The sequence below is a fragment of the Corvus hawaiiensis genome, chromosome 10 (genome assembly GCF_020740725.1).
Source record: "Corvus hawaiiensis isolate bCorHaw1 chromosome 10, bCorHaw1.pri.cur, whole genome shotgun sequence".
Classification (NCBI taxonomy): Eukaryota; Metazoa; Chordata; class Aves; order Passeriformes; family Corvidae; genus Corvus; species Corvus hawaiiensis.
The window spans coordinates 246888-264869 of record NC_063222.1 but is presented as its reverse complement, the minus strand read 5'-3'; positions in this window follow the sequence as shown (position 1 = coordinate 264869).

Below are 17982 nucleotides of genomic sequence, written 5' to 3'. Positions count from 1 at the left end.
CAAGGCAGTTTTCCTGCCTCTGGGGGGTGGCACCTGCATCCCACTGGAAAGGGAAAATGTGGAGAGAGCGGCAAGCGGGGAGACGGTTGCTGATGTGTGTCCTTGGATTGCAGTTCCTCCCGGTGAGTCTGTGCTGCTGGAAGTTTGAAGGAGATCAGTCTTGGAGTACGTGTGGGTTCAGCCTGTGGGGCTTGGGAGCGACGCTGGACATGAAATTCCAGGGGTGTTCCCCTTGCTGGAGTGAGAAGCAGTGGAAGCACTTTGCTGTCTGCTTCTTCATCGCCTTCGCCTCGGTCCCCTGGGGCTCCAGGTAATCCCCTCTCACCTTTGCTTTTCCAAGGGTCTCTAAATGAGGGCTTGAGCTTTGGTGCAGCTCCCTTTACAGGGAAGATCTGTTCCAGGAAAGGTCTCCTGGTCCGGACCGATGGCGTTGCAGGAAGAGCAGGAAACCCCACAGTTCCTGTGGCTCCCTCATCTGATTTGCCTGCAGGCAGCAAGGATCATTCCCAAGTGTCATCCCCTGGCTCCGTGACTCGGTGAGGTTGTGTTCCCCCAAAGGCCAGGGGCCGCTTTGTGTTGCAGCTCACGAAAAGTCCAGCTCGGTGGTGCTGGGTTTGGTTTTTGTGTGCAATGAAGGCCCTAAAAAATTCCCCTCCTTCACTGGCACAGCCCTGGAGTGGGAGCAGATTCCCCTTATCCCGGAGTTATCCCGCTCCTGCCCTGGATCCCTGCGGTGCCGTGGCAGGTGAGGAGACTGAAAGCTTTCGTTAGGAATTGGGCATTATGAGCACTGACATTTACTGTGCTAGAAAGTCCAAGGGACAAATTTGTGCCAATTAATGTCACGCCTTTAACTACGAGGATCAATTGGTGTTACGCTTGTACCAGAGTCTGGTGACAGAGGGGGTTTCCAAAGGAAGTCTTGGTCCATGGAGGCCTGTGCCCAAAGAAAATGCCAAGAGAACTGAGGTATGAAAAACAAAGGTCCTTTATTTATATAAGAGCAGCAACAAAAACGAGCTACAGAACATATTTACATTGTAAGAACCTTTGTAACAACAACGATCTATAGAACGTATTTACAAGAACATATCTATCAAAACTATCTTAAACGTATTTACAGAAGACAAAAAGAAACGCTAAAACGTATGTACAGAAGGGTGCCATCTCTGCCCTGGATCTCCGTCAGTCCTGGAAGAAAAGCAAGTGACACAGTCATTGCAGTCAGGCACAGAGGGCTGTTCCATGTGCCCCAGGCTGGGACACACTGGCAGAGCGGGACTCTGCTGCCAGCGCTGAGCCTGGCTGGGGCTGGGGGTCAGGCCCCAGGCACTGGCACGGGGCTTGTGTGAGCCAAAGCAAGTGCAGGACAGGCTGGGGATGGTGCTTGTGCTGCCAGAATCCAGCCCACGGGGCACCGTGTCCCTCAGCGGGGCACCCAGCCCAGCCCCAGCCTGGCAGCAGGGCACCCACTCTGCTTGTGGGGAGCACATACCTGTCCTACCGCTGGAGTCCCTCTTCATCCCAGGACCATGTCCTCCTCCTCGTCTTTTCCATCCACATCCATGTCCTCACTGTAGTCTTCCATTTCCACCTCCATCTCTTCCTCCATCTCTTCCTTCGCATCAACCTCCATCTCTTCCTCCATCTCCTCCTTCGCATCCACCTCCATCTCTTCCTCCATCTCTTCCTTCACGTCCACCTCCATCTCTTCCTCTCCAGTCTCTCCTCCATCCACTTCCATCTCCTCCTCTGTATCAGTCTTTCTATCCACCTGCATCTCTTTCTCTTCGTCTCTGGAAACCTGCAGATGTAGCAAAACCTCGGAGTGGGATCCCTGTCCCACAGCATCCCCACAGAGGCACTTAGGTGGTGTGCATTTCCATGGAATGGCACCTTACCTTCCTCGGGATGAATGTGAGCATCTGGCAGGGATGAACGGCAAAATCCAGGCACAAGAGACCTTTGGGAACTCTTGGGAGTATCGGAGCAGGGGCCAAGCAGGGTGACGGGTGTGTAGGCACAAGGGCGAATGGTTGTGTTGTCCTCTTTGCTGGATGCTGGGAGCTCCGGTGTGAATGCAGACCGTGACATCACAATTCACAGGAGTCCAGGGTCACCGTGGAGTGGACAACGGGGATCACAGAATGATGGACTCCCTGAGCGGTCTGGCTTGGAAGGGACGCTAAAGATCATCTTGTTCCAACTTGAGCAATCTTCTACCAGAGCACGTTGCTCAGAGTCCTGTTCCCACGTGGCCTTGGATGTTCGCAGGGATGGGGCATCCACATCCTCTGTGCACAGCCTGGGCCAGTGCCTCAGCACTCTCAGTGTGAAAAAGCGGCTTCCTTAGAGCCAACCGAAATCAACCTCCTGCAGTTAAAAGCCATCCCCCTTCTCCTCTTGCCACTGGCCCTATTGAACACCGTCCCCATCTTTCCTATGGCACCCTTCGAGTCCTGCATGGCCACAGCAAAGCCTCTCCAGGGCCTTCTGTTCTCCAGGCTGAACATTCTCAAGCCCACATGGACAGCAGTGACTTAGATCAGCAGAAATCAAAGCTGCAAGGTAGCAAATAGCACCAGGAACTGAGAGAGGGAAGCTTTAGACCCAGGCTTGTCTCGAAATAGACAAAATTAGTAAGAGTGCAGGGGCAGATGGTGGGACACTGGCTCTGTTCTAACTGATGAATATTTTCTTTTTTTCTTCTTCTTTTCTCTCATGCTGACCCAGGTTTTGCTGTTTGAAAGGAAGCTTGGCACAGCATCCATTGTCTTCTCCATTTGTGAAACACCGAGCAGAATCTGAGCAGGCTGATGGCGCAGAGCAAAACCTGCAAATATCTTGATAATCCTGAGCCTGGGGGATGCAGCTAAACCCAGTCCAAAGGAATTTCTGGAAAGTCGAACCTGGTTTACATTTTCTTGAGTTTGGCTGTGCCAGCTTCACCAGACATTTATAAAAAAGCAAACAAAAAACTCCAACCAAAAAAGACAAAAACCCAAACAAACAAACCCACACAAACCAATCAAACAAACAGATAAAAAGCCCCAAATCAAACCCAAAGGAATGAGGAGTTCATAGTAGTTGTGAGGATATCACAGCAGGCGAACGGCTGCTTCCCACAGGATCACCATAAAAAGCCACATGGAACAGCTGCTCCGAAAGATACACACCAGGGGCAATAGAAAAAGGGATACATGGCGGCTTTGGGGGTAGCTCCACATTAAGGTGAAGGATGAGCACTCCGTGGTACAGATCCAGCATTCCCCACACTCCAGGCCGCTCTTTGCTCCTGATGAAAGACCCTTGCAGGACCGTGGCCCTTCTCAAGGCAGTGTAAATCATTGCCACAGCTCTCAGCTGAGCCACTGGCATTTCCAGAGCGAGATTCAGGCACAATCCTAGTGCCTCGGAGCATCTGTGGAAGATCCTGAACTTCTTCAGCCCCAGAAACACAAAGCAGCTCAGGCTTTCCCTGAATTGGGTCTTCAGAGGAGGTTTCCAGTATCTCTGAGATTTGTTCACCGCTCAGCACGTGTGACTTTATGTACAGTGATGCATTTGGGTTCCTTCCTCACCCCTGTGTGCCAGAGAGAAACCACCCACGTGGATGAAGGATAATGTGTACAGGGAAATTTATTCCTGGATTGTCATTTTGCTTCACTGTCACTCAGTTAAACATGGTCCTTATCTAAGAAGGACTTAGAAGAAATGTGTAGGAATTTTGGCTCTGAGAGGAGCAGAAAGCACGTTTTCTAAAGCAAATTCCCAGCTGATGCAGCTTCCCTGGCAAAAGAGTGATTCCCATTCATCTTCCTGGGAAGAATGTGAAGACCCATTCAGAGATCACAGGTTCAGCTGGCCTTTGGCTTTGTGTACCTCATTTCACAGGTCCAGTTTCATTAAAAGAGGCTCAAGTTTGCCTTGCAACACAGAAGTGCTGTAGCTATTCCCAGGAGAAAACCAAGAAATGACTGTCCCACGGCGTGGTCACTAGGTTGGTACCCGGGGTAGAAATCCCACCACAGTTGTGGCTCTGTGAGCAAAGAGAGCCAGTGCTTTTTGGGGCTGTAACAGCTGAGAGTGTGGCAGAGCAGTTTTTATATTATTTTTAGAGTCCTGAAAACATTGTTCCCAAAACAATCTTTCTCTCCCATCTTGTGTCATAAATTGTGGAACAGAGAAAATGGAAAGGAGCAGAGGTTTGTTTAAATTGGCTTTTTTGTTGTTGTTTTTTAGTCTTAAAATAGCATCAGCGTGATGCATGATACTTTAGAAATTGGATTAGTGACACCTATTTTGTCCCACCAGAGAGGTGGGATTTAAGACTTCCAACAATAGAAACACCAGATGTGCAAGAGCTCGGTTTTCCACCCCTCACAGGCCGGTATCTTGCTGTGCTATTTTAAGCAGCCTCAGCCAGGTATATTAAAATACTGCTCCAAACAACAACAGAATGAAAATGTTCCGCCAAATGGGGAAAAATAAGAAAAGTGGGCGGCAGCTGATGTTCATTTTGCAAAGTCAGATGCAAACAATGTTTGCTGGATTCCTTTCCTAGAAAAATGTAGACATTTAATAGAAATCTACCTCTGAGGCTGATAAGTTTGGTATGATTTTAGATCTGGGAGGAGCAAAACAGGTTCTAGAGAAGCTGTGATTGTCGCAGCCTTGGCAGTGTTCAAGGCCAGGTTGGATGGGGCTTGGAGCAAAGTGGTCTAGTGGAATATGTCCTGAGTGTGGTGAGAGTTGGAACAAGATGAGCTTTAAGGTCCCTTCCAACCCAACACATCCTGTGAGTCCATGAAAAGAAACTTTTGGTTTTCCTGAGGTGTTGCCTCGGCAAGGGGAGGTCACAAATACCTCAGGTAGTTTGAAATGCCCTGAGCAGAACCCAGCTGTGCTTTATCACAGGTGCTGAGGGCTTTTCACTTGCATTTTATGGGGGATTTTCACAGGGCAGTGCAAGAGCAGCTGAATGTGTTTGACAGGCAAAGAGGGCCAGTGTGGCAGCAGCTTCATTCAACAGAGCTTTTCCTTCTGTGATCCTGTATAACCTGAGGCACTCTGGGGCTCTTGAACCCGGCAGCTGGGCAAGTTAATCATGATAATAAGTGGTAAATTAACCTGCTCCACTCTCCTTAGCATGGGGGGTGATGAGCATTAGGTAGTTTGGGGAGCATTGCCAAGATGGGAGCTTGTTTTTTGCCAAGGAGAAGGGAGAAAATATTGCTTAGACTAAATAAAGCAGCTCTGCTTCGCCAGCAAGAGGAAAAGAAGCGATTAAAGATGTGAGTGCTGCGTGGAATCATTTGCATGAGGATACATCTTGTCTGCTATGCAGGATAGTTCCCAATAAACCATGCTTCGCCTGACCTTTATTTTTGGATTTCTACCACATAGTACAAGAGCCAAGATTAAAAATCCCAAAATGCTTTGTGGGCAGGGAATGAAAAGTGGGGAGGCACTTTTTTGTTTTCTTCAGCCTGCCTCTTTCTTTTGTTCCCTTCAGAGATCTCACTTCATTTCTGCTGGTTTTTGGAGCACATGTGCTTAGCTCTTCCCAGATCCCCTGGGCTTGTTTTAGCTCTGGGTGTCATGGACACTCTAAATTGTGAGGTTTTTTTCCCTCCATCTACCTCTGCTCCTTCAAGTGGTTTACCTTCCTTTACCTGTTGGAGTGATGGATTTTTCTCACCTTTTATTACTTAGTGCTTTTTCTGTATTTCCTTCATTCTCTAAAACCAACTTTTCACTTGCCCTGTGGCTGTTAGATGCCAGTTATGGGAGCATTAATTCTTTCTCTACTGCTTGTCTGAGCTTTCACAAGGAGCTGAGAGCTCTCTCGGGTTAAACTTGACTCGCTTCATCACCTTCCTTGCTGCTGCCTATGTCCTTGGACACTTAAGGGAATAAAGTCTCAGTGCGGAGGTGTGGAGATTGTAGTTGCGAAACTGTGGGTCTTTTTGAGAGACGAGAATGCTGTTCTCAATCTTTTCAAGGATAAACTGACCACCTTGTTTTGGGGCCAAGCGGGCTGAGATCAGCACAGAGGTGCCTGTTGCAGGTACTGAGCTTTGGAGGGCTGGCAGCAGCTTCTTGGGCTGTGTTTGTGTGGTGCTGTAAGGTTTGTGTTGGGTCCCTGGAGCAGTGGGAACAGAGCCCCTGTGAGATGCACATCAGGAAATGCGGGTACAAAGGGCCTGAAATGTGACCAGCTCTGGCATAGTTTCCATAGGACAAAATATTTTTACTGGGATTTTGGACAATTTGAGGCTCTTCCTCTTATCCTTTGCCTGGTGAACATTCCCCCTTTGCAAGAGTGGGGAATCCTGAGCTCACACCATGGAAGTGCCTGATAAATATTTTTTTCTATTTTTCAATGTTTTCATCCCAGCAGGAGTCAGAGAATACGTGATTTTCCCCTCAATTTAAACCCTCAGAAAGGAGGGACAATAGGGCTTTACCCTTCCTTTAAACCTTAGGATGATGAAAATGGGGGAGTTCTGCTCAATTCGAACCCATAACATAGCATTGTCAAAGTTACCTGCTTCCATTTAAACTAGAAAATAATGGAAACTAGGGATTCCCTGTCAAGCAATACCCCTAAGAGCATGGAAAAGGCAGGGTTTTCTTCAATTAGTACCCTTAAAATTGCAGAGGAAGGGGATTCCCCCTCAATTTAAACACAGTCATGAAGAAGGACGATTGTCCTTTTGTTTAAAGCCCTTTTCTCCTGGTAAACCTCCTTTTTTTCTGGGGGCACTGGGTTAGGACTGACGAGGTGAAAGGGGAAAGTTGAACGTTTCCCCCTGAGAGCCCATGTGCTGCCCTGCCTCCTTAGGTGCTGCCCCTAAGGAGAAAATACCCATTTTGGTAGCACAGATCCCATGTTGACAGTATTGCATCTCTGCCCACATAAGACGTCAGAAAACTGGGATTTTGCAATTTGGTATTCTGAAACGGGGCTGTTTTGATTTTTTTGCAACTTGATTTTCTAGTATTTTGAAACTGAATTTTTTTGGTATTTTGGAACTTGGTCCTCTGGAACTTTGAAACTAGATACTCTGGTATTGTAAAACTGGATTGCTGTTGTATTTTGTAACTTGGTATTCCAGTATTAGATGTAATTTCCTCAGGAAAAACACTTGGATCACTGCATCACTTTCTTGTTTTAGGCTCACCAGTCAGCCGGGCTATCCAAGTCCATCCTCCCCAGCGGGGAGAGCGGGAGCACGTCCGGCCATGGAGAATTTCTGGGAGAGCCCGGGAGAAGAAAGAAGGCTCCAGCTTCACAGATCTGTGTCATAACCCATCCTGTCGGCCGCTCCTGTTTGATCCTGGTGCATTTGTCCTCTTGGATTCAGCCTGAGCAGCGCTAATTGCTGGGAATGAAGCAGCCTTTGGTACTTCTTTTCCACGAAACCTCTCCATCCTGCCCTTCAATCCTTTTGCAAACACGGGAAAAACCCAAAATTCCGTTTTTCCCCCCCCCTCCCCTTCACTTTGCCTCCTCTTTTCTTGCAGGCTTTGGGCTATCCAGGCTTGCATGTGGATTAGACACCCTGTAGGCTCAGCTCCAGGTGGGATTGCAGCGGTGTTGGAAGCACCAGGGATTCTCCCAAGGTTTGGTGTGAGGAGCTGCATCTTGGGAGGGGCTGGGATTTTGTGCACTTCTGGGGTTTTTTTTTCCTGTTTGCCTTTTGGGCTGCCTCAGAGAAAAGGCTGAAAAGCGAAGAAGCTGAGGGGGGGTTCCCAAATTCCTTTCCAGCCCTTCAGAGGAGGCACAAAGCCACGTGCAGCTGAGGAGAGGGATGTGAGGAGAATGGCAATAATGGAGCCTTGGGACTCTGCACTTCATTCTTTTCACGTGTTTGGAGGTGCAGGAAATGCCAAACCCCACAGGAATTCTGTGTCTGTAACATGGGGTGCAACCTCTTGAAACCCAAGTGCTCGGAGTGGGGTTTTCCCAAGGGTAAATCCCAATGTGACATGGCAAGGCTTCAGTGAGGATTTCCAGGCTTGACTGCACAGCTTTTGGGAAAGCTCAGTAGCCAAACAAGATCAGATTTCTGTCGGATTTGGATCAAACGTGGCGTTTAAATCTGGGCCAGCTCAGCTCCCTGGATGGGAAAGTGCTTGGAGTAGCCGAGAGCTGAGCCGTTGTTGAGAATTCCAAGCGTTGTGTCCTTACGCTCCTTAATACAGCGTTTAAATAATTGATCCTGAATGGAGCCAGTATCAGAGGGATTTGTTAGAGGGGCAGGGATGTTTTTTCACGTGGCAGTGTGTCGGGATAGTCAAGACTCCTTATGTCAGAATTAATTGGTCTTCCTTCTTTTCCCTTTTGTTCTTTCTAGATTGTGGCTGAGTGGGGAGAATATTTGGGATAAAGAAACGGAATGCCCGAGGGAAGCTTCGTGTTCCCGTGGGGATGCTTTAGGCGCGTGCAGCTTCTGAGCTGCACCGAAACTTGAGGCTCCCCCAGAAGCCTTCCGAAGCTGGAAGGGCCGGGGAAGAGAATTCCAGAAGAGGTGTGGGAAGCGCTTTCTGCCAGGTCTGGACAGCACCGAGGTGGGAATGACTTCAAAGTGTTCCTTGTCCCTGTCCTGTTCCCAGCCCAGGACAAAGTTGGTGTTCCCTGAGCGGCTGCGGTTCCCTGGATGTGGCAGGAGGAGGTCTCTGCCGGGGAGTGGGAGAAATGTCCCTGCCCGCTGCCGTGTCCTTGGCGGGCAGAGAGCGCCGATCGTGGCAAGGGGGGTTTGTGAGTGTGGAATCAATCCTAGCTCCTTTTTAAGGGGGTGTTTTAATGAGTCATCAGCAGGGACCGCTTTTAGCCAGCTTTAGTTAAGTTCCTTTTGCACAGGTTTCATGTGGCTTTGATGGTGAAATCAGCAAACCCTGAAGTTTGCCAAATTACCCCTGAAAAGCTTTAATGAACCAATCCTGAGGGAACCGGGGATTGGATATCTGGGATCTTATGGCCCTTTGAGGCCATGTTGGGTTTACCCCCTGATTTTGGTGCCGAGGGAAACTCCAAGTTAAGAATAATCCAAATATGAAGCACTTCTCACAAAACTCAGCTTTGCAAAGCTTTATTTGGGCTAAAAAAGAAAAGATGGGAATGCCCTTGGCAGAAAAGCAGCTGTGAGGCACAGCAGGCTTCAAATGCCTGTCAGCAGGCGCTCCAGGAGAAACGGCTGCTGGCTCTGGGCATCCTGGGCTTTCCAGGCAGGTTTTGTAGCGGATTGCAAGGCAGTTTTCCTGCCTCTGGGGGGTGGCACCTGCATCCCACTGGAAAGGGAAAATGTGGAGAGAGCGGCAAGCGGGGAGACGGTTGCTGATGTGTGTCCTTGGATTGCAGTTCCTCCCGGTGAGTCTGTGCTGCTGGAAGTTTGAAGGAGATCAGTCTTGGAGTACGTGTGGGTTCAGCCTGTGGGGCTTGGGAGCGACGCTGGACATGAAATTCCAGGGGTGTTCCCCTTGCTGGAGTGAGAAGCAGTGGAAGCACTTTGCTGTCTGCTTCTTCATCGCCTTCGCCTCGGTCCCCTGGGGCTCCAGGTAATCCCCTCTCACCTTTGCTTTTCCAAGGGTCTCTAAATGAGGGCTTGAGCTTTGGTGCAGCTCCCTTTACAGGGAAGATCTGTTCCAGGAAAGGTCTCCTGGTCCGGACCGATGGCGTTGCAGGAAGAGCAGGAAACCCCACAGTTCCTGTGGCTCCCTCATCTGATTTGCCTGCAGGCAGCAAGGATCATTCCCAAGTGTCATCCCCTGGCTCCGTGACTCGGTGAGGTTGTGTTCCCCCAAAGGCCAGGGGCCGCTTTGTGTTGCAGCTCACGAAAAGTCCAGCTCGGTGGTGCTGGGTTTGGTTTTTGTGTGCAATGAAGGCCCTAAAAAATTCCCCTCCTTCACTGGCACAGCCCTGGAGTGGGAGCAGATTCCCCTTATCCCGGAGTTATCCCGCTCCTGCCCTGGATCCCTGCGGTGCCGTGGCAGGTGAGGAGACTGAAAGCTTTCGTTAGGAATTGGGCATTATGAGCACTGACATTTACTGTGCTAGAAAGTCCAAGGGACAAATTTGTGCCAATTAATGTCACGCCTTTAACTACGAGGATCAATTGGTGTTACGCTTGTACCAGAGTCTGGTGACAGAGGGGGTTTCCAAAGGAAGTCTTGGTCCATGGAGGCCTGTGCCCAAAGAAAATGCCAAGAGAACTGAGGTATGAAAAACAAAGGTCCTTTATTTATATAAGAGCAGCAACAAAAACGAGCTACAGAACATATTTACATTGTAAGAACCTTTGTAACAACAACGATCTATAGAACGTATTTACAAGAACATATCTATCAAAACTATCTTAAACGTATTTACAGAAGACAAAAAGAAACGCTAAAACGTATGTACAGAAGGGTGCCATCTCTGCCCTGGATCTCCGTCAGTCCTGGAAGAAAAGCAAGTGACACAGTCATTGCAGTCAGGCACAGAGGGCTGTTCCATGTGCCCCAGGCTGGGACACACTGGCAGAGCGGGACTCTGCTGCCAGCGCTGAGCCTGGCTGGGGCTGGGGGTCAGGCCCCAGGCACTGGCACGGGGCTTGTGTGAGCCAAAGCAAGTGCAGGACAGGCTGGGGATGGTGCTTGTGCTGCCAGAATCCAGCCCACGGGGCACCGTGTCCCTCAGCGGGGCACCCAGCCCAGCCCCAGCCTGGCAGCAGGGCACCCACTCTGCTTGTGGGGAGCACATACCTGTCCTACCGCTGGAGTCCCTCTTCATCCCAGGACCATGTCCTCCTCCTCGTCTTTTCCATCCACATCCATGTCCTCACTGTAGTCTTCCATTTCCACCTCCATCTCTTCCTCCATCTCTTCCTTCGCATCAACCTCCATCTCTTCCTCCATCTCCTCCTTCGCATCCACCTCCATCTCTTCCTCCATCTCTTCCTTCACGTCCACCTCCATCTCTTCCTCTCCAGTCTCTCCTCCATCCACTTCCATCTCCTCCTCTGTATCAGTCTTTCTATCCACCTGCATCTCTTTCTCTTCGTCTCTGGAAACCTGCAGATGTAGCAAAACCTCGGAGTGGGATCCCTGTCCCACAGCATCCCCACAGAGGCACTTAGGTGGTGTGCATTTCCATGGAATGGCACCTTACCTTCCTCGGGATGAATGTGAGCATCTGGCAGGGATGAACGGCAAAATCCAGGCACAAGAGACCTTTGGGAACTCTTGGGAGTATCGGAGCAGGGGCCAAGCAGGGTGACGGGTGTGTAGGCACAAGGGCGAATGGTTGTGTTGTCCTCTTTGCTGGATGCTGGGAGCTCCGGTGTGAATGCAGACCGTGACATCACAATTCACAGGAGTCCAGGGTCACCGTGGAGTGGACAACGGGGATCATAGAATGATGGACTCCCTGAGTGGTCTGGCTTGGAAGGGACGCTAAAGATCATCTTGTTCCAACTTGAGCAATCTTCTACCAGAGCACGTTGCTCAGAGTCCTGTTCCCACGTGGCCTTGGATGTTCGCAGGGATGGGGCATCCACATCCTCTGTGCACAGCCTGGGCCAGTGCCTCAGCACTCTCAGTGTGAAAAAGCGGCTTCCTTAGAGCCAACCGAAATCAACCTCCTGCAGTTAAAAGCCATCCCCCTTCTCCTCTTGCCACTGGCCCTATTGAACACCGTCCCCATCTTTCCTATGGCACCCTTCGAGTCCTGCATGGCCACAGCAAAGCCTCTCCAGGGCCTTCTGTTCTCCAGGCTGAACATTCTCAAGCCCACATGGACAGCAGTGACTTAGATCAGCAGAAATCAAAGCTGCAAGGTAGCAAATAGCACCAGGAACTGAGAGAGGGAAGCTTTAGACCCAGGCTTGTCTCGAAATAGACAAAATTAGTAAGAGTGCAGGGGCAGATGGTGGGACACTGGCTCTGTTCTAACTGATGAATATTTTCTTTTTTTCTTCTTCTTTTCTCTCATGCTGACCCAGGTTTTGCTGTTTGAAAGGAAGCTTGGCACAGCATCCATTGTCTTCTCCATTTGTGAAACACCGAGCAGAATCTGAGCAGGCTGATGGCGCAGAGCAAAACCTGCAAATATCTTGATAATCCTGAGCCTGGGGGATGCAGCTAAACCCAGTCCAAAGGAATTTCTGGAAAGTCGAACCTGGTTTACATTTTCTTGAGTTTGGCTGTGCCAGCTTCACCAGACATTTATAAAAAAGCAAACAAAAAACTCCAACCAAAAAAGACAAAAACCCAAACAAACAAACCCACACAAACCAATCAAACAAACAGATAAAAAGCCCCAAATCAAACCCAAAGGAATGAGGAGTTCATAGTAGTTGTGAGGATATCACAGCAGGCGAACGGCTGCTTCCCACAGGATCACCATAAAAAGCCACATGGAACAGCTGCTCCGAAAGATACACACCAGGGGCAATAGAAAAAGGGATACATGGCGGCTTTGGGGGTAGCTCCACATTAAGGTGAAGGATGAGCACTCCGTGGTACAGATCCAGCATTCCCCACACTCCAGGCCGCTCTTTGCTCCTGATGAAAGACCCTTGCAGGACCGTGGCCCTTCTCAAGGCAGTGTAAATCATTGCCACAGCTCTCAGCTGAGCCACTGGCATTTCCAGAGCGAGATTCAGGCACAATCCTAGTGCCTCGGAGCATCTGTGGAAGATCCTGAACTTCTTCAGCCCCAGAAACACAAAGCAGCTCAGGCTTTCCCTGAATTGGGTCTTCAGAGGAGGTTTCCAGTATCTCTGAGATTTGTTCACCGCTCAGCACGTGTGACTTTATGTACAGTGATGCATTTGGGTTCCTTCCTCACCCCTGTGTGCCAGAGAGAAACCACCCACGTGGATGAAGGATAATGTGTACAGGGAAATTTATTCCTGGATTGTCATTTTGCTTCACTGTCACTCAGTTAAACATGGTCCTTATCTAAGAAGGACTTAGAAGAAATGTGTAGGAATTTTGGCTCTGAGAGGAGCAGAAAGCACGTTTTCTAAAGCAAATTCCCAGCTGATGCAGCTTCCCTGGCAAAAGAGTGATTCCCATTCATCTTCCTGGGAAGAATGTGAAGACCCATTCAGAGATCACAGGTTCAGCTGGCCTTTGGCTTTGTGTACCTCATTTCACAGGTCCAGTTTCATTAAAAGAGGCTCAAGTTTGCCTTGCAACACAGAAGTGCTGTAGCTATTCCCAGGAGAAAACCAAGAAATGACTGTCCCACGGCGTGGTCACTAGGTTGGTACCCGGGGTAGAAATCCCACCACAGTTGTGGCTCTGTGAGCAAAGAGAGCCAGTGCTTTTTGGGGCTGTAACAGCTGAGAGTGTGGCAGAGCAGTTTTTATATTATTTTTAGAGTCCTGAAAACATTGTTCCCAAAACAATCTTTCTCTCCCATCTTGTGTCATAAATTGTGGAACAGAGAAAATGGAAAGGAGCAGAGGTTTGTTTAAATTGGCTTTTTTGTTGTTGTTTTTTAGTCTTAAAATAGCATCAGCGTGATGCATGATACTTTAGAAATTGGATTAGTGACACCTATTTTGTCCCACCAGAGAGGTGGGATTTAAGACTTCCAACAATAGAAACACCAGATGTGCAAGAGCTCGGTTTTCCACCCCTCACAGGCCGGTATCTTGCTGTTCTATTTTAAGCAGCCTCAGCCAGGTATATTAAAATACTGCTCCAAACAACAACAGAATGAAAATGTTCCGCCAAATGGGGAAAAATAAGAAAAGTGGGCGGCAGCTGATGTTCATTTTGCAAAGTCAGATGCAAACAATGTTTGCTGGATTCCTTTCCTAGAAAAATGTAGACATTTAATAGAAATCTACCTCTGAGGCTGATAAGTTTGGTATGATTTTAGATCTGGGAGGAGCAAAACAGGTTCTAGAGAAGCTGTGATTGTCGCAGCCTTGGCAGTGTTCAAGGCCAGGTTGGATGGGGCTTGGAGCAAAGTGGTCTAGTGGAATATGTCCTGAGTGTGGTGAGAGTTGGAACAAGATGAGCTTTAAGGTCCCTTCCAACCCAACACATCCTGTGAGTCCATGAAAAGAAACTTTTGGTTTTCCTGAGGTGTTGCCTCGGCAAGGGGAGGTCACAAATACCTCAGGTAGTTTGAAATGCCCTGAGCAGAACCCAGCTGTGCTTTATCACAGGTGCTGAGGGCTTTTCACTTGCATTTTATGGGGGATTTTCACAGGGCAGTGCAAGAGCAGCTGAATGTGTTTGACAGGCAAAGAGGGCCAGTGTGGCAGCAGCTTCATTCAACAGAGCTTTTCCTTCTGTGATCCTGTATAACCTGAGGCACTCTGGGGCTCTTGAACCCGGCAGCTGGGCAAGTTAATCATGATAATAAGTGGTAAATTAACCTGCTCCACTCTCCTTAGCATGGGGGGTGATGAGCATTAGGTAGTTTGGGGAGCATTGCCAAGATGGGAGCTTGTTTTTTGCCAAGGAGAAGGGAGAAAATATTGCTTAGACTAAATAAAGCAGCTCTGCTTCGCCAGCAAGAGGAAAAGAAGCGATTAAAGATGTGAGTGCTGCGTGGAATCATTTGCATGAGGATACATCTTGTCTGCTATGCAGGATAGTTCCCAATAAACCATGCTTCGCCTGACCTTTATTTTTGGATTTCTACCACATAGTACAAGAGCCAAGATTAAAAATCCCAAAATGCTTTGTGGGCAGGGAATGAAAAGTGGGGAGGCACTTTTTTGTTTTCTTCAGCCTGCCTCTTTCTTTTGTTCCCTTCAGAGATCTCACTTCATTTCTGCTGGTTTTTGGAGCACATGTGCTTAGCTCCTCCCAGATCCCCTGGGCTTGTTTTAGCTCTGGGTGTCATGGACACTCTAAATTGTGAGGTTTTTTTCCCTCCATCTACCTCTGCTTCTTCAAGTGGTTTACCTTCCTTTACCTGTTGGAGTGATGGATTTTTCTCACCTTTTATTACTTAGTGCTTTTTCTGTATTTCCTTCATTCTCTAAAACCAACTTTTCACTTGCCCTGTGGCTGTTAGATGCCAGTTATGGGAGCATTAATTCTTTCTCTACTGCTTGTCTGAGCTTTCACAAGGAGCTGAGAGCTCTCTCGGGTTAAACTTGACTCGCTTCATCACCTTCCTTGCTGCTGCCTATGTCCTTGGACACTTAAGGGAATAAAGTCTCAGTGCGGAGGTGTGGAGATTGTAGTTGCGAAACTGTGGGTCTTTTTGAGAGACGAGAATGCTGTTCTCAATCTTTTCAAGGATAAACTGACCACCTTGTTTTGGGGCCAAGCGGGCTGAGATCAGCACAGAGGTGCCTGTTGCAGGTACTGAGCTTTGGAGGGCTGGCAGCAGCTTCTTGGGCTGTGTTTGTGTGGTGCTGTAAGGTTTGTGTTGGGTCCCTGGAGCAGTGGGAACAGAGCCCCTGTGAGATGCACATCAGGAAATGCGGGTACAAAGGGCCTGAAATGTGACCAGCTCTGGCATAGTTTCCATAGGACAAAATATTTTTACTGGGATTTTGGACAATTTGAGGCTCTTCCTCTTATCCTTTGCCTGGTGAACATTCCCCCTTTGCAAGAGTGGGGAATCCTGAGCTCACACCATGGAAGTGCCTGATAAATATTTTTTTCTATTTTTCAATGTTTTCATCCCAGCAGGAGTCAGAGAATACGTGATTTTCCCCTCAATTTAAACCCTCAGAAAGGAGGGACAATAGGGCTTTACCCTTCCTTTAAACCTTAGGATGATGAAAATGGGGGAGTTCTGCTCAATTCGAACCCATAACATAGCATTGTCAAAGTTATCTGCTTCCATTTAAACTAGAAAATAATGGAAACTAGGGATTCCCTGTCAAGCAATACCCCTAAGAGCATGGAAAAGGCAGGGTTTTCTTCAATTAGTACCCTTAAAATTGCAGAGGAAGGGGATTCCCCCTCAATTTAAACACAGTCATGAAGAAGGAAGATTGTCCTTTTGTTTAAAGCCCTTTTCTCCTGGTAAACCTCCTTTTTTCTGGGGGCACTGGGTTAGGACTGACGAGGTGAAAGGGGAAAGTTGGACGTTTCCCCCTGAGAGCCCATGTGCTGCCCTGCCTCCTTAGGTGCTGCCCCTAAGGAGAAAATACCCATTTTGGTAGCACAGATCCCATGTTGACAGTATTGCATCTCTGCCCACATAAGACGTCAGAAAACTGGGATTTTGCAATTTGGTATTCTGAAACGGGGCTGTTTTGATTTTTTTGCAACTTGATTTTCTAGTATTTTGAAACTGAATTTTTTTGGTATTTTGGAACTTGGTCCTCTGGAACTTTGAAACTAGATACTCTGGTATTGTAAAACTGGATTGCTGTTGTATTTTGTAACTTGGTATTCCAGTATTAGATGTAATTTCCTCAGGAAAAACACTTGGATCACTGCATCACTTTCTTGTTTTAGGCTCACCAGTCAGCCGGGCTATCCAAGTCCATCCTCCCCAGCGGGGAGAGCGGGAGCACGTCCGGCCATGGAGAATTTCTGGGAGAGCCCGGGAGAAGAAAGAAGGCTCCAGCTTCACAGATCTGTGTCATAACCCATCCTGTCGGCCGCTCCTGTTTGATCCTGGTGCATTTGTCCTCTTGGATTCAGCCTGAGCAGCGCTAATTGCTGGGAATGAAGCAGCCTTTGGTACTTCTTTTCCACGAAACCTCTCCATCCTGCCCTTCAATCCTTTTGCAAACACGGGAAAAACCCAAAATTCCGTTTTTCCCCCCCCCTCCCCTTCACTTTGCCTCCTCTTTTCTTGCAGGCTTTGGGCTATCCAGGCTTGCATGTGGATTAGACACCCTGTAGGCTCAGCTCCAGGTGGGATTGCAGCGGTGTTGGAAGCACCAGGGATTCTCCCAAGGTTTGGTGTGAGGAGCTGCATCTTGGGAGGGGCTGGGATTTTGTGCACTTCTGGGGTTTTTTTTTCCTGTTTGCCTTTTGGGCTGCCTCAGAGAAAAGGCTGAAAAGCGAAGAAGCTGAGGGGGGGTTCCCAAATTCCTTTCCAGCCCTTCAGAGGAGGCACAAAGCCACGTGCAGCTGAGGAGAGGGATGTGAGGAGAATGGCAATAATGGAGCCTTGGGACTCTGCACTTCATTCTTTTCACGTGTTTGGAGGTGCAGGAAATGCCAAACCCCACAGGAATTCTGTGTCTGTAACATGGGGTGCAACCTCTTGAAACCCAAGTGCTCGGAGTGGGGTTTTCCCAAGGGTAAATCCCAATGTGACATGGCAAGGCTTCAGTGAGGATTTCCAGGCTTGACTGCACAGCTTTTGGGAAAGCTCAGTAGCCAAACAAGATCAGATTTCTGTCGGATTTGGATCAAACGTGGCGTTTAAATCTGGGCCAGCTCAGCTCCCTGGATGGGAAAGTGCTTGGAGTAGCCGAGAGCTGAGCCGTTGTTGAGAATTCCAAGCGTTGTGTCCTTACGCTCCTTAATACAGCGTTTAAATAATTGATCCTGAATGGAGCCAGTATCAGAGGGATTTGTTAGAGGGGCAGGGATGTTTTTTCACGTGGCAGTGTGTCGGGATAGTCAAGACTCCTTATGTCAGAATTAATTGGTCTTCCTTCTTTTCCCTTTTGTTCTTTCTAGATTGTGGCTGAGTGGGGAGAATATTTGGGATAAAGAAACGGAATGCCCGAGGGAAGCTTCGTGTTCCCGTGGGGATGCTTTAGGCGCGTGCAGCTTCTGAGCTGCACCGAAACTTGAGGCTCCCCCAGAAGCCTTCCGAAGCTGGAAGGGCCGGGGAAGAGAATTCCAGAAGAGGTGTGGGAAGCGCTTTCTGCCAGGTCTGGACAGCACCGAGGTGGGAATGACTTCAAAGTGTTCCTTGTCCCTGTCCTGTTCCCAGCCCAGGACAAAGTTGGTGTTCCCTGAGCGGCTGCGGTTCCCTGGATGTGGCAGGAGGAGGTCTCTGCCGGGGAGTGGGAGAAATGTCCCTGCCCGCTGCCGTGTCCT